At 36.5% G+C, this 16,544-nt stretch overlaps 2 long non-coding RNA genes across 2 annotated transcripts; both read left to right on the top strand.

The window, feature by feature from the left end:
- The first annotated feature begins 265 nt into the window (after window positions 1–265).
- On the top strand, window positions 266–12,228 carry LOC121478603. The gene is made up of 3 exons (XR_005984549.1): window positions 266–467; window positions 958–1,014; window positions 12,170–12,228. It is a non-coding gene; the product is annotated as an uncharacterized LOC121478603 (long non-coding RNA).
- A 40-nt stretch (window positions 12,229–12,268) lies between these two features.
- On the top strand, window positions 12,269–14,253 carry LOC121478604. Its single transcript, XR_005984550.1, has 2 exons — window positions 12,269–12,330; window positions 13,962–14,253. It is a non-coding gene; the product is annotated as an uncharacterized LOC121478604 (long non-coding RNA).
- Window positions 14,254–16,544: the final 2,291 nt, after the last annotated feature.

The following is a 16,544-nucleotide window of genomic DNA, read 5'->3' as shown; positions in this document are numbered from 1 at the left end:
CCCTCGGCCAAGATGGGGCTGAAATGGCCGCGCCAGGGATGCTGGGAGGAGCAGCAGCCCCGCTGCCGCCGCCGCCGCCTCTGTCGACTAAAATGCCGCCGCTGCCGCAGCCACCGCCAGCGCCGCAGCCGCCGCCGTTCCGTGACGCGCCGGCGTCGTGACGTCAGCGCCCCGCCCCCTCCGGTTTCCTGCAGTTTCGCGTGGAGGCTTGGGGAGGGGAGGGGTGGGGAGGGGAGGGGAGGGGAGGGGAGGGGTGGGCGGGGCTAAAGGTTTAAAAAAAATTAAAAAAGGGAGCTTTTTTTTTTTGAAATTTAAAATTTTTTTTTTTTTTTTTTTTTTGAATTTAACATTTACGCTGCAGGTCTTTAGGAGTTGAAGAGCGCAGAGCCTCCTAAGTGCGCAGCCTGGAGGAGCCGGACGACCGCGCCAGCCGGTTTTGTTCCGAGACGCCGGAGCGCTGGATGGAGGTCATGTGCTGTGTCTAATGTTTAGCAAAAAAAAAAAAAAAAAAAACCTTAAGAGAAACGGGGGGCGATAGAAATGGGGGTGATGGGGGATCGAGGCAGGATAAAGAGGGGCGCTGCTTAGGGGGAGCGAGTCCCTTAAAAAAGTCTTCGGGAGATAGATGCTGACCACTAGAGTCAGAGGCGAAATGGGGATGATTAACCGAGAGCAGCTAAGCCAGACTGAGTCAGAAAACTGATCTTTTCAGCCAGAAATTCTGTCTCCAACAATGGCATCAGGAGATGGTTACTCGCCCAGGGTGAGGTCAGTTTCAAAAAAGATGAGAGGTTACCAGCCTATTCCTAATTTTCCCGACTCTGCTGTGATTTCAGCGTCCAAGAGTTCATTTAAACTCCAGAGACTGTTTTTTTTTTTTTTTTTTTTTTTTTTTTTTTGACTTTCAGCAAGAAAGCAGCTTACGGGCTCCATAAATGTTTCTTTTGTTTATCCTAGAACCCTCAGTTGGAGCCAGAGTGTTACAAGGTTTGAATTGGGCCATGAACAACCAGAGTAAGTCAGGAGGAAGCCCCCTTTCCTCTCCCAGTTCAGAGAGCGGCTGTAAAGTGCTGGAGAGATTTTTCTCATCTTTTTTAGCTACTTCCTGGCAAAAGAAAGTGCATTCTCTTAAACGGTTAAAAAAAAGAAAAAAAAAATTGGGGGGAAAGGTGGCTCTTGAACTTTGACACACGAATATATCATGTAAGTAAAATCCAAGAAATCTTGCTGGAAATCAACATTTCGTACACATCACAGCTTCAGGAGTCCTATCATTATAACTTGCATAAATCAGTTAATCATTACACTCGGTTCTCTAATCTTCGAAGAGTAGAAATACTTTTTATCGCAAAGGATGTCTTGATAATGGCAGTTTACAGAGAATTTCCAGGCCCTTAGTTGTAAATAACCTACACACATGTCTCTCAGCCTTAGTGGAAACCATGTCCTCCAAACCCAAGTGAATGAGGTCAGGATGTGAAATAAGACCACATAATAACATCCCTGTTTCTTAAAGAAGATGGGAGAGAGTAAAGGAACAAAGTGTAACATTATGCTGCTATTGTGGCAGAGATAGCTAATGGAATGTTTCATTTCTAAATCTGTAATTTTAGTAATTGTTAGCTATATGCTCCATTAATAAGTAAGATCAACTATTAAATCCAATACAGACTTAAAAAAGCTTAATTTGACTTTGGATTGATTTGCCATATTGTTAACAATGGTGATTAATTTTGGAAAAATAAGCATCAGATGCCTGCCTATCCCATTACATGATCTTCTTACATAAACTTGATTACTTGTTATGATAATCTTAAATCTCACACTTAAAGGAAAAATCTAAAGTAAGGTGTAGGATTATTTCTCCTTAAAGAACACATTAAGGATTTATTATGAAATCGAAGTAATGATAAAGATAATTTAGATGAGATCAGTAAGTGGGCTATATATATATATATATATATATATATATATGGGGGGGGGTAAGAATAAGGGTTAAAGATGTTAAAAGACATCTTGGCCTAAAATCAGATGTGTAAAGTTAAAATGTTTTATTTATATGCTTAAGGATTTCTGCATGAATAAAATTGTTCTCTTGAAAGTAAGTTTTCCAAAAGTCTTAAAGGCTCTAGCTTCTTTTATACATTTGCTCCTTAGAAATGTAGAGAATTTATTGCATAAAGCTGCTATGAAGAAATAATAAAAATTCTGGTTGTTACAAATAGGTTCAAAAGCATTTTGCACAGAAAAACAAATTATAGAACTGTCATAAAGCTACACAGTATTGTGTAATGCATGGTTGGCCCACGAAGGATTAGAAACCTCCACTATTTAAAGTGATAGGAAACCAGATGTACGCATCAGTATACATGCTCTGTGTGTGTGTGTGTGTGTGTGTGTGTGTGTGGAAAGTTGGTCATAAGTAACATGGTAGCCTAACTCATTGAACTGGAGAGGTCTCTGGAGTCCCAAAACACAAGACCAAGGGTCTTAATGGGAGTATCCTAGCTCTATGCTTACACCCCAAAACCACATGTGGAAACTGTGGGAATCCTTGATTACTGCTCCCGAGCACCCAACTTGACTGTCCTACGTCTGGTACCTCCCCCCAACGATTTACTTTAAAGCCATGTAGGGGAGGTATGTTTAGGAAGAACAATGCAGGGACAAAGAAAAAAATTGCAACAACTTAGAAACTAACGACTGTTTCCACTGATGACCAAGAAAACCAAAACCAAACAAAATAAAACACCACAACTACTAGCAAGATTTCATCTGAGAGTATCATACTCCGAATTCTACTAGGTTATTATCTAACCATATCAGTACCAGATGGTAAATTGTTTCACGGTCACAAGATCCTGGAATGTGAACTGTAGATACTCAAGACAACCTTTTTTATTGTTTTCAACAAATACATCATACGTTTAAAGCAGTAATAGCACATTACCTAGCTAATCTGGGATAGAGAAAAGAAAATCATACTTTCAGGAGAACTAAGCAACTACCTAACTAAGAGAAGTAACCCTTAAGCGTTAATACTACCAGTCAGTGACATTTATTGAGCCCTCCCTGTTTGCTTTAAGAATTGGACAGCCTGTGGGCACCTGGGTGGCTCAGCGGTTGAGCGTCTGCCTTTGGCTCAGGTTGTGATCACAGAGTTCTGGGATCGAGTCCCATATCAGGCTCCCCGCTTCTCCCTTTGCCTGTGTCTTTGCCTCTCTCTGTGTGTCTCTCATGAATAAATAAATAAAATCTTAAAAAAAAGGAAAGAATTGGACAGCCTGTATCCTAGCTGACAACTTTTTCTGGGATCTAGAAATAGCTTATCTTTACTTTCTATATTTTTATCACCAAATTGTTAGAAAAATACAAAATGGAGGACTAGTTTTCAGGTTCCAAAGAGCATTTGCTAGAAATAAATATCAGTTGCCTAAACAAGTAGTACTTGATTTATTACTATGATTTTCCTGGGGTTCCATTTCTGGAACCATATCTTACTATTAATCCCTTGCAGTGAGGTCATTGTATAATATCTGAAAAGTAAAAAACAAAAACAAAATAATAACAACAACAAACTACAATGAAAGAATTCTAAACCTGGTGAAACTCCATAAATACTTTTATGAAAGAAAACATAATCTGACATGCACAATCTTTTCATCACTTGAGAGCAAATGAAGTGTATAGATTTTCACATTTAAGAAAAATTCTATTAGATAATCTAAAGTTTGATATACCATGAAACAATATTGTCTTTTTTAATAGTGAAGATTCCCTTTAGTCCCAAAGATCTTTGAAGTTCTGGAAAAATGTAGCAATCTGATGGAAGAAAATAGTGCATTTCAAACTAATAATAAATATAATTTCCTCTTAAAGCCTATTTTCTTCTATTGTGGCACTTAATTTAGAATCTAAAATATTCTGTGGTTCTGAAATCTAGCTTAATGCTGCAACTTCAATAGATAATCTGTTAGTTATTATGTCACCTTTAAATAATATATGTAATTATTTAAATGATTATATATACTGTTTATATAAATAACATATTATTTAAATTATATAAATAATTATATATATATTTTTATATATGTATATATATACTATATATATATTGTTTCTGACCTGTTGGGATAAAATTAAGTAAATCTATATTGCCTAATTGGAGAAAACTTGAAATCAAGAGTAAGCTTCAGTTTTTTTTAAGCTTTTATTTATTTATATGAGAGAGAGAGCACAAGCACAGGGGAGAGGGAGAAGCAGGCTCCCCACTGGGCAGGGAGCCCAATGTGGTGTTCGAAATCCTCAGATCATGACCTGAGCCAAGGGCAGATGCTTAGCTGACTGAGCTACCCAGGTGCCCCCTGCCTCCTTTTTTAAAAAAAGATTTTAAGGTAAATTTAAATTTTGTTGTAAACTTGTTTTGTGACTATTGACAAATCTATTAATCCCTCAATTTCCCATTACTAAAAAGAAGCAACATTGTGGTAGTGAGGTGTTAAACTACCAATTCCACTGAGAGAGTGGAAAGAAAAAAGATAACATGTGGCAGTGTTTTGGTGACTTTGGAAGAAAAGATGGCTACGTAATGTGATACTATTGACAGTAATATTTTCAATGCTCATTAATTAAAAAAGAAAGTTACTTGGGGCGCCTGGCGGGCTCAGTGGGTAGAGCATGCAACTCTTGATCTTGAGGTTGTAAGTTTGAGCCCCACAATGGGTGTAGATATTTTCTTAAAAAAATAGAATAGAGGCACCTGGGTGGCTGGTTAAGTGTCCGACTTTTGGTTTTAGCTCAGGTCATGACCTCATGGGTTGGGAGATGGAGCCCAGAGTCCAGCTCTTCCTACCATCCTCTCTCTCTCTCTTTCTTTCTCTCATGAACTTGTGTGCTCTCAAATAATTAAATACATCTTTAAAAAATAAATAAGTAGGGACACCTGTTTATTATGGGATCGAGTCCTGCATCAGGCTCCCCGCAAGGGGCCTACTTCTCCCTCTACCTGTGTCTCTGCCTCTCTGGTGTCTTTCACGAATAAATAAATAAAATCTTTAAAAAACAAACAAATAGCATAAAAACCTTTTAAAAAGTTATTAGGTATACATGATTTTATGAGGAAGCTGTATTCTGTCATAGATGAGCTAGTTATTTAAGGACATTTAATGGGATATCATTTGGTAAGGTGAATCATACCATCTATTCTGTCTTTCTTGTATATGTGAAGTTGGTAAAAGCACAGTGTAATTATGTATCGCTTCAAATGGTAGTATACCTGTAATTTTAAGTTATGACTTTAATACGCACAAAAGAACATTGAAAGACATTGTCAATTTCTAGACTTCTAGGTTAGGGTTAGTTCCATACGTTACTATTATCAGCTTAGGAAGTTCAAAAAAATGTGTTTGAGTGTAGAAACTTGTACAAGCTGGATTTGGACATGAAGGATGATCTAAGTGTCGACTGATAATCTGGTGGTCATTCTGACCTGGCTGATTGGACTAATTTTAAAAATTTTATTTATTTGGCACACACAGAGAGAGAAGGAGAGAGAGAGAGAGAGAACACAAGCTGGGGAGCAACAGGCAGAGGGAGAGGGAGAAGCAGGCTCCCTGCTGAGCAAGGAGTCTGATGCAGAGCTGATCCCAGAACTCTGAGATCATGATCTGAGCTGAAGGCAGACGCTTAACTGACTGAGCCTCCCAGGCGCCCCTGGACTAATTTTAATTCATAGGAATCAATGGTTGAAAGGCACAAATATAATCTTGACTATTTTGTATTAGCAGTTACATTTTAATTCTAAAATAAGTAGCTCTTTAGTTATTGGAAACAAAACACTTCTAGCATTTAACTTTAGAATACTTGAAATCCTACTTTGCAGCATTCATACTCATTAAAAGCTCAACCCATGATCCATGGATCCAGGATTTGGGCGTTACTTAAAATGGTCATGTGATGAGCTGCTTCTCCGCAAATTAATTTTCACTCCTCTCCCCCAACTATAACCTGGGATCTTTGGAGAAGAAGGAGGCTAGTAAGAAATAAGGAAATGGGGGAAAATTCAAAATCAAGGTGAAATGCTAACCAAAGATCTGTACAGTTTTGGCCATCATACATCTAATGAATAATCATAACAGTATTACTATGACACACATTTTGTGACATTTACCTCTTTTTTATTTTTATTTTTTTTCTTTTTTAATTAAATTAACTAGATACAAAGATATTTTCATCTTCAAATATCTAGAATATTTTTTCCATCTTCACTCCGTTTCTTCTGGATTTGATTCTAATCTTTTTTTGCATATTGCAGGTGTTTATTCAAGAGCTGACTTAATTCGAGATTTTTAGTTTATAAATATTTCATTCATACTTGTTTTATAGGTTCTCCATCAATACAGTGATCCTACCCTTTAAAGAAAAAAAGATCAACCCTTTCACAAAAATGCGTATTTTAAGGAAATATAAATTATATGATAATGATTCGTTGATATTTTCCACGTATTCTCTGCTGGATTTCCTTAAACTTAATTACTGTATTTAAAATAATTGTGCTTATTAATATTTCATTTGAAGTATTTTGATAAAAGAAAAAAATTCTCGTAGTAAAATCAAGCTTGTATTTTGAACAAACAGCTCCAAATATTACTCTGTTCATTCATCTAACATATATTTAGAAGACTACCATGTGCTGATCTCTTTGCTTGACTTGGGGAACAGTTGTGAACTAGCCAAAAAAGTTCTTTTTTATTTTTTAAGATTTTATTTATTTATTTGAGAGATACAGAGATAGCAACAGAGATAGAGAACAGGAGCTGGGAGTAGAGGTGAGCAGGGAGCCGGACGTGGGGCTCGTTCCCAGCACCCGGAGATCATGAACCGAGCTGAAGGCCGATGCTCCACTGACTGAGCCACCCAGGCATCCTGTAAAGTCTTTGTTCTAATAGGTCTTATATTTTAGTACAGGAACAGACACCGAAGAAATAAATGAATGATGTGGTAATTTCAAAGATTCGTAAGTGTTAAGAAGAAACAAAACTCAATGGAAGGTGGGGCGAAGGGCACCTTAGACATCTGGCAGGTGGGCTCTTTATCAATAGCCATCTTTAGGAAAGAGAAGCAGGTACAAGACAATGGTTGTTTGGTGGAAACCAGTGTGTTGTGGGGAGGGCACTGTGGACATTTGAGAAGTAGGCAGGCGCTACATCTTATGGACCTTGTTGGCCAAGTGAAGGAGCTTGCAGTTTATTTTAAATGTAACAGGAAGCCACAGGAGGGTTACAAGCAGATGATTAACATGATCGGATTTGCATTTAAAAAGAAACCTCTCTGTTTTCTTAACTTCTCACAGTTTAGAATATGTTGTGTATTGTGTTCAGAAAGATCTGTTAAAAAATAGTCAAAGGTAAGTTTCATTTTATATGGCCGTAATTATTTGTGTCATACCAAAATGGCAGAAATATTTAACAATCTCTATGACATTTTTAAAATAGAGATTTAACAACTTTGCAGCATAGCTCATTAAATACCTGTAAGAGGGAAGTCTTTTTCTCAGTAAAACCTTAACTGACTTACAGTCAGTGATTTTGATTGCTCAAGAACTTGAAATGCCCCACTTGGAAAAAAAAACAAAAAAACCCAACTCTGAGCAACAGTGAAAAAGAAAGCATTTTTGTTTAAAGGTAATTATTAGATAAGTGTGATAGAACCACCTGACAAGGAGAACTTCTAACAAGTAGAGCTAATTTTAGGGAGGCTCAGGGCTGAGCCTCATTTTTCCAATGAGATAAAAATATACATAGATAAATCTAGGAATGATGTGAAACATTCAGTTAGTTATAAAAGAGCCACAAAGAAGGGATCTTTATGAAGAAAGGAGGCAAGGCCATACACTTCTGTATTGATACATTGCATTTTCTTTCTTTCTTGTCAGGTACAATTGAACAGTGGATGATTTTTACTGTTTCTTGGGCTAGTTTTTTATTAGTAAGAGAAGGCTAGAGTAGCATTTTTTTAATGAGGTTGCACTCTGGTGCACTGGTGGTGGTGACAACTGGGCTGGCCACTTTCCTCTTTCCTTTATCTTCTTTCAATTCCAGGTTTATGTCTATGAATGTTAAATTTATTCTTACCATGGTAAACCCAGTAGCGAGCGAACATGTCTGAGAGCTTCAGCAGAGATAGATGGGTAGGCCATTATTTTCTCTGAAGCACACAAAGTTATTTTCCTAGTGAAACATGGGAGAAGAAACACCTAGAAGTTTTGTGCTATCTGCCCCAATGTAAGGGGGAATGGACTGGTATAAATTTCAAACAAAAAGGGAAAGAAAGATTGCTTATCTTATCCAATACTTTTGAAATATATTGTTTATTATTTGATGGCACTAGGTGTTTATACGATTATAAAGCATTAAGACTAAAAAGAGAAAAGGGTAGCACACCAAGGTTGTTCAAATTCTTTAAAAGGGATACACGTGTTCCATTGTTGCATTTTTGTTAAATATCATTCCAAAACTCTTAAATTATTTTACAACTTAATTATGAAACTTACAACTGTTGATCATATTACTTTATGATAGTCCCTTGTTATGGGTAGGAAAATATTACTTTATGCAAAGTTTATATACCTCATCTAATTAATGAGCTTGTAGTTGACTTCTTTTTTTTTTTTTTTAAAGATTTTATTTATTTATTCATGACACACACACACACAGACAGAGAGGCAGAGACACAGGCAGAGGGAGAAGCAGGCTCTGTGCAGGGAGCCCGACATGGGACTCGATCCTGGGTCTCCTGGGTCTCCAGGATCATGCCCTGGGCTGAAGGCGGCGGTAAACCGCTGAGCCACCTGGGCTGCCCTGTAGTTGACTTCAGTTTTCAAAAGAGCAAAACATTTTAAAGATGAACATTTGTTATCATTTGACGATTTTTTAAAAATATGACAAATATGGTATAATATTGAGTTAAGAGACATTAAACAAAATTGCATCTCATCTCTGAAAGAAAATTACACATATGCATAGTAAAAGAATTCGGGGGAAAATGCATCAAAATTTAAATAGTGGCTATCCCTGGGTGATGAGGTTATTGGCCTTTTATGCTTGATTTTTAAAAATATTTTCCGAATTTTCTACAACAATCACATAGAATTTTTATCTGAATGTATTACTTTTATAGTAAAAAATGTACCCCCACGCACCACCTAAACCAAATGTACCTTTAGAAAGGTATAATGACAGACAAGACAATTTTAGTCATGTGATACATAACACCTCATAATTGCTGTCTAAAGATAAACTGCCCCTGAGGAATAGTATATATTTGAATCCCATCGAAAGATAACATTAGGAACCATTAGTGCTTTTTCAGTTGAATCAAATTAATGCAAAGACACTTTAAAGAGTTAATTTATGAAGTTAAAAAGGAATTTAAAAGAAATTAAAGAGACACAAAGGACAGAAATGTGATGAAAATGTGAGAAGTAAAATTGAACGAAAATGGAGTATTAGGAAACCTTTGTGGGCTCTGCAGCTTTCTGTGCAGCTATGTGTCTTTTAATAGGTCATAACCTCTCTGGGTCTCATATTCTTTATCTGTAAAATAAGGAGGTGACTGAGAGAGGATGACTATTTTTGGTTCTCATATTTTATGAATCTAGATTCCCAAAGGACAAGTTTAGAGTCTTGATGTTGCATGCGGCAGCCAACAAATAAATAGGTCCACAAAATGTTTTTGCTTCAGCTTTGGAAACACTCAAATATGCTAATTTTTGTCTCATTTCCCGCCTCAGGACCTTTGCATTTCCTGTACCTTCTGCTTATTCCCTGAGATGTTTGTATCCTTACTTTCCTGACCTCCTTCAAAGCTTTGCTTAAATGTTACCTTCTCAGTGAGGCCTACCCTGACTACACTATTTAAAACTGTAAGCCTCTTCCATTCCCATCCTCTTTCCTATTTTATTTTTCACTGTAGCCCTTATTACCTTTTAATACATTATGTCATTTCCTTATTTTGTTTATCGTCTATCTTCCTACACTAAAATGGCTTGCTCCTAGAAGGGCAAGGGTTTTCATCTGTCTTGTTCATTCATTTTTTTGTTTTTAAAATGTGTTTATTTGGTGGGGGTGGATGGAGTAGGGCAAGGAGGAGCAGAGGGAGAGAATCTCAAGCAGACTCCCCACTAGAGGTGGGTCTAGGGTGGAGCTGAATCCCAGGACCCTGAGATCATGACCTGAGCTGAAACCAAGAGTCAGACACCTGACGGACTGAGCCAACCAGGCACGCCTCTTGTTCATTCTTGCATTCTTAAGGTCTATAATAGAGGCTGGCATATTTTAGTTGCTTAATAAATATTGTATAAATGAATTTTCCATTTTTACATCTTACATTTTCATTCAACATTATGAAAGTAAAGCAATAAATATGTCTAAAATCATGGAAGATTGGCACAGTGAGAAATTCCCTGCAAAAAGTAGGTGCTTCTATAAACATGTATCCTTAAGAGGAAATAAAAAAGAATTCATTTTAATTATTAGACAAAATTTTAAACTTTTTTGTTGAATTTTTATATTTGCAGAAAGTTGAGGAAATATCCAAGCTAACATCAGATCATATGGAGAAATCCTTGAAAACACAGCATCTTTAGTATTCCATAGAAAGCACAGATTGAAATTTTGATCATGAATACACATTCCTTTGACACTAGCCATTATTAATCTTATTAATTTAAGCCACATTAAAACGTTTTCAATATTTGGTATAATAGTCTAGTTTAAATAACATTCCCTTTTCATAGGAAAATTTAATAAACAGATCTACTATGTGGGTAAAAAGTTCTCCCCATATAGTTTTTTAAATGTAGGTCTATAGATATGTCATGATAGTAACAAATTATTGGAAAGGCAGCTCTATTTTTAACTCAGAGAGTCTAAATGCTATGGGTTAATGAATACCTAGGCTTAAAAAAATGTCTTTTATAGACTCCCTAGGCTTTGTTTTCTTCATCTGTTTAGTTTGGCTACTCTCATTTACATACTTGTTCTCATTAGGGTTTGAATTTCAGAGCTGGCCTCACTCTGCAATGGGAACAAATGTCTTGCCATGTGATACTAACTTTCCATTACATGCTGAATTATTTGCAGTCCCAGAGGCAAAGAATTTATGGTTGGTACATGAGAGATGGAACCATCACATAAAAGAAGCCAAATTTGAAAACATATTTTTTTCTTGGTACCAATATAGTTTCAAGATAATGAGAACTTAGGATAATCAGCTAATGACCAAAAAATGAATCATTGTTAAAACACTGTTTTTTTGGCATAAAATAGCTAATGTTTCTAGTTGGTTGATAATTTTCATAGCAACCATGGTATTTGGCACGTCCTAAACACCTTTCATTAGAAGGCTTCAGACCCCTCTGAGGCAGCTCATTATACTCTGAAACAGTTCTGAGAATAAGGAAAAATAATACACAACTTTTGCTGATACTCTGTAGCTGTGTAGAGGGCGTCATGTAGCACATACTTAGAATGCATTACAAGATTTCTCAGTAATTCTCCAGCCAAGTAGGAAAATCAGTAGATGCAGCAGGAGAGATTTGAAGTATTGAAAGTCAACTCCCAAGTTAGAGTTTGGTCAGAATTCCAAACTTAATTGTTTTATTCTTTAAAAAAAAAAAGTAAATAAATCATAGAGGCTACTTCAATAGCAGGATCACTATTAATACCCATAAAGATAACATGGCACTGTATTTTCAAGGAGTTCTGTATACTTCGTATGCTCTATGAGATTTTTCTGGTGGCAAGTTTTATTTTAGTTTTGGTCAGAAAGTCAAGGGAAAAGAATATTAAAAATAGTAGTCAATGACTACAAGAACTCATCACAGATCTATTTATATTTCTGGTCATACCTTGAATTTGCATAGTACTTTATGGTTGTCAAACTTTTGCCATGTGTCATATCATTTGATCGTTATAACTCTTTGTATGATCTTGGGCAAGGCATTCAGCCATGGCTGTGGTTCCCATTAGGTCAACTAAATTTAATAGATAGCTTCTACTAACCCTAACAAATGCTTCAGAATTAATAACAAAATGGTTCAACACATTATGAACTCTTTAAAAGAAAGTATTATTTAAAAAAAAATTTTTTTATTATTTATTTATGATAGTCATACAAAGAGAGAGAGAGGCAGAGACACAGGCAGAGGGAGAAGCAGGCTCCATGCATCGAGAGCCCGACGTGGGATTCGATCCCGGGTCTCCAGGATCGCGCCCTGGGCCAAAGGCAGGCGCCAAACCGCTGCGCCACCCAGGGATCCCTAAAAGAAAGGTATTATTATAAATATATTTATATCCATCTAACTTGGGAAACTGAAATTTGGAGAGACCAAGTGAATTGGCCCTAAGTATTTAACCATATTAGTTCCAAGAAACCCACAGAACCATGGATTAAAATATTTGTATTTTATACCTTAGTTTAAAAATGGCATGAGATTTTATCACAAAGGGCAAAATACCGTCTCTTAGGTGGAGAATAGTACCTTCTAAAAAATATAGACAAATATCCATTCTGAACCATGAACTCACTAATTTTACTTAAATGCATCAAACTGAATATGATTTCATTGGTTGTTGATCAGCATTCAGGCTGTATATGATAACTGATAATAAAACAACATTTTTTAAAAAGATACCCAATTAAGCAGTGTTTATATACTTAAAAGTAGGTAATATTTTTGATAAAAAATGTTTTCCAAATATATACATGATCAGAATAGTATTTCATAAGCAATAATTAAGATGGTCAACTGCTATAGCTTTGTTGTATAGCTTACATATTAGACTAAAACCTCCCTAAGAACATTGGCTATTCTATGGCATGTCTCAGTATGCATAAAATGTCATTCTCTAGCTTCTAAAGTATTGTGTTTTTTTTTTAAAGATTTTTTATTTATTTATTCATGATGGGGGGTGGGCAGAGGGAAAAGCAGGCTCCATGCTGGGAGCCCAATGCGGGACTCGATCCTGGGACCCCAGGAGCACGCCCTGGGCCAAAGGTAGGTGCTAAACCGCTGAACCACCAAGGATCCTGTAAAGTATTGTTTTTTAAAAATATATTATCACCCAAATCTGCATGATTGAAAGATTATTTATATTTACTAAACATTGTGAACATTAGGGAATGATCATTTTTAATAACTTTATTTTGAAATTTTTATAATTTTGAATTTTTAATAATTCCAAATATATAGAAAAATAGAATTATATAACAAATGACACTACTTGCATATTCAACAGGGTTCCTAGAAAATGGAGAAAAAGTGGGCAGCAGAGAGAGAGTAGAAAAGAGTTAGTTCTTAAAGTGTGTGCCAGGCAGTGTGGTAGATCCTTAAAGGTGTCTTCGTTTAATCTCTATAGCAACTCCATGGGATAACCATTAGCATCTCCAGTTTATAGATGAAGAAATTGAGCCTTAGAAAGATTGAAGACTTCTTCAAGAGTTTAGAGCTAGAACCATATTTACACTGGGTCTGCATGTTCTTCAGGCCCGTGTTCTCTATATTACTCCATTTTATAATTTATGAGCCAGCAGATTAGATATTCCCAAACTTGTGAAGACAAACTACTTTCTGGGTTTTGGTCTTGTTTTGTGATCTCATGATGGTGGAAGGAGAGGCCAAGATAAAGGGGTTGAACTTTTTATGGATGGCTTTGAGGAGAAGAGCTGATAGTGAGAATCTTGGGTGGATAGGAAGTGGGCAGGAGGTCATTGCCTGGCACATGAAAGAAACAATAGACCAGTACAGGCTTTGGGTTGTACTAGTTAATTAGGCTAGTGTGTTGGGAACCACTGCTGTGGTTGAGTAAGCTTCTCTGGAGAACTTTCTATTTACTTATATTAAGAAGTAGAATTTTTATAATATGAGATAATTTTATTTTTCTATTCTTTAAAAAAAATAGAAAACAACTGGAGGTATTGGTCTGCCATTCTATTAAAATGAAGATGCATCTTTAGCAGGAATGTATGTGTAACTGTCTTGGAATTAGACTCTCCAAGGTCAGACTATCTCCACACAGCAGACAAGCAAATTCCCGGGATACCAGGCAATGTTTTCAGCAGGCTGCTGCTGCTTCCTGTCCCAGAGAAGAGGAGACATTGGTTCTCATCCCAGCTCTGGAACTGGCAAATCATCTCACCTCTCTGGGCCTCTGTTTTCCCTCCTCTGAAAAATAAAGAAGCTGCAATGGACAATTCCTAGACCCCCTTCCAGGCCTTTTATTCTGTGGTTTTATGAGAACAGAAATCACAACTATTCCTTAGGCCCTGTGGGGGGAATAAAACCAAAATAATTACCTTGCATGGTAAAATCCTCTGTCTGCTACACAAATTTTAGCGTCCAAAGATTTAAAGAACATTTATTCTATAGACTTGCCGGGAAGCAGGTCAGTTGACATTTTCCTACACTTATTTGAATGTGTTTTAGCATTGTTTGAAAATTGTTCTGTAGGCTGAAACTTTGCTGGGAGTTTTTTTTGTTTTGTTTTACATCTCATATTGAAGTTCAAAGTAATTGACTTATTCTGTGTGTCTTATTTAGGTGCTTTCCAAATCTCAAATAATTTTGTCGGACACTCCAAAAATTGTACTCTGCTCTCAGAAATTGTCTGGGACAACTGCTTGTTACATGAAATGGGATAGATGAAAACTTACATGTTATAATATTTCAGTTACTCAAACGTTCACAATTTAGCGTTGGATTCAAGCTAAGTGGGGACATATCTCACTATCATATGACTTTATGCTTTTTTACTGCATAAGGTTCATTTGTTCGTGAATGGGTGGATAAGCTTGGTGAGAAAATGAAAAGATTTTTGCATGTGTGAAAATGTAGACTCATCTTCTTTTGGAGTTATTGCTTGCTCAGCACACATATGTTGACTTCCTGCTCATTTGATAAGCACTGACCACTGACTGAGATGACTACTTTCACAGATGAGTAAGATATGCTCTCTGCCCCTGGTAAATCAAGGCTAGTAGAAGATGCTTGTAGTTTGTACAGAAAAAGAGCTGATAAAGTTTTTCTACTCTTTTAGCTCATTGGAGCTCATGAAGTAGTATTATTGTTTTCTTTATTTTACTCTCAAGGAAACTGAGTCTTATAAAGGATAAATTATTGTAATGGTCCACTTGTTATTTACTTGCTCAGTATTTGTTGTCCTGTTTCTCAAGGTCTGGGACCATGTCTGTCGTTTTCACTCTATAGCGCTAGTGCCTAACACAGCACATGGAACCTAATAGTTGCTCAATACATAGTTAGTGGATTAGTAAATATTAGATTATTAGTATATCCAACAAATCTGATATCCCAGATTGGCATTAGTAGCATTAATCTTCTCCCTCTTCCAGCAAGTGTTTTTTCACTATGCCTTGCTGCCTCTTTAATTATATCTGTTTAGTATTAACAGAATGGATGCTTGGTCTGGAAAAAGAATTACGTACTACCTAATTATAAATAAGGAAAGAGATTGCCTTTGAAAAGCAGAAGCTGAACACCCTTGCAAAGCACCACAATAAATCCCCCAGAACTTGGACTTTGAAACTCAACAAAGTAGTACTCTTTCCTTCATAAAGAAACAATTATGTCATATGTATCAGGATTTCCAATTGTTTAATGGTTTGAAATACTTTTGAATTAGCCATTAAAAGAGATGGCAGCAAGTTTGAGAGTCTAGAAGAACTTGTGTGCTGTGTTAGTAATTTGCATGATATTTATGAAGTTCAGTTTACGGCGGAAGCTAAGATATTGGGTTATTAGCACTTTAGAATATAAGAATGGAATTCAAAATGACCTTGGCAAAACAGAGTTGTTAATCCTAAATAGGAACACATGTAGGCAGGAAAGACAAAGGTACAATAACTGTAATATGCGACTGTGGCAGGAAGGAATTTAGAGTTCCAAATTCAGTAATCACAAAGTAATTCTTGTATTGCATTCTTCAGACTGTTACTAGAATACTCTGGCCAGTTGTGGGTCTACCTGTTTAAGAGATTTGTAACAAATCATATGAGATTCAGAGGATATAGAAAATAATTGAAGGTTGGAGATTTGGGAACATAAAAACATAGAAAATAAATTGAATTTCAGTCATGTAAGGCCTCAAAAATTTTCACCTCTCATACACCCATTCTCAGAAGCTATGTTAGGACTTGCTGCACCAAAATGAGGGAATGAAGACGGAGAAAGGCAATGGAGACAGGATAGAGGGAAGGGGGAGCCAGGGTGGCAAGTGGGTCTCCAGTGTCCGGGACTATCCAGCTGATCAATGCACATTACAAGGCTCAAGGAGAGGCTTCTTTAGAAAGATGAAATTAAAAGAATCCTGATGTGTTTGAACATTTTAAGAAAAAGGTTAAATAATTGATGGAGACCTTGGAGTTAAATTAGTGATAATACATAGAGTACTTGGCAAAACAAACAGAAAGTAACCCTAGGGAGACAAAAGTCTGAGCCAAAAAGAATAGGAGAAATATAGTATATATAT

This window comes from Vulpes lagopus, chromosome 19, assembly GCF_018345385.1.
Source record: "Vulpes lagopus strain Blue_001 chromosome 19, ASM1834538v1, whole genome shotgun sequence".
Lineage (NCBI taxonomy): Eukaryota > Metazoa > Chordata > Mammalia > Carnivora > Canidae > Vulpes > Vulpes lagopus.
The sequence above is the reverse complement of the archived record's forward strand: the minus strand, read 5'-3'. Positions and strand labels throughout refer to the sequence as shown.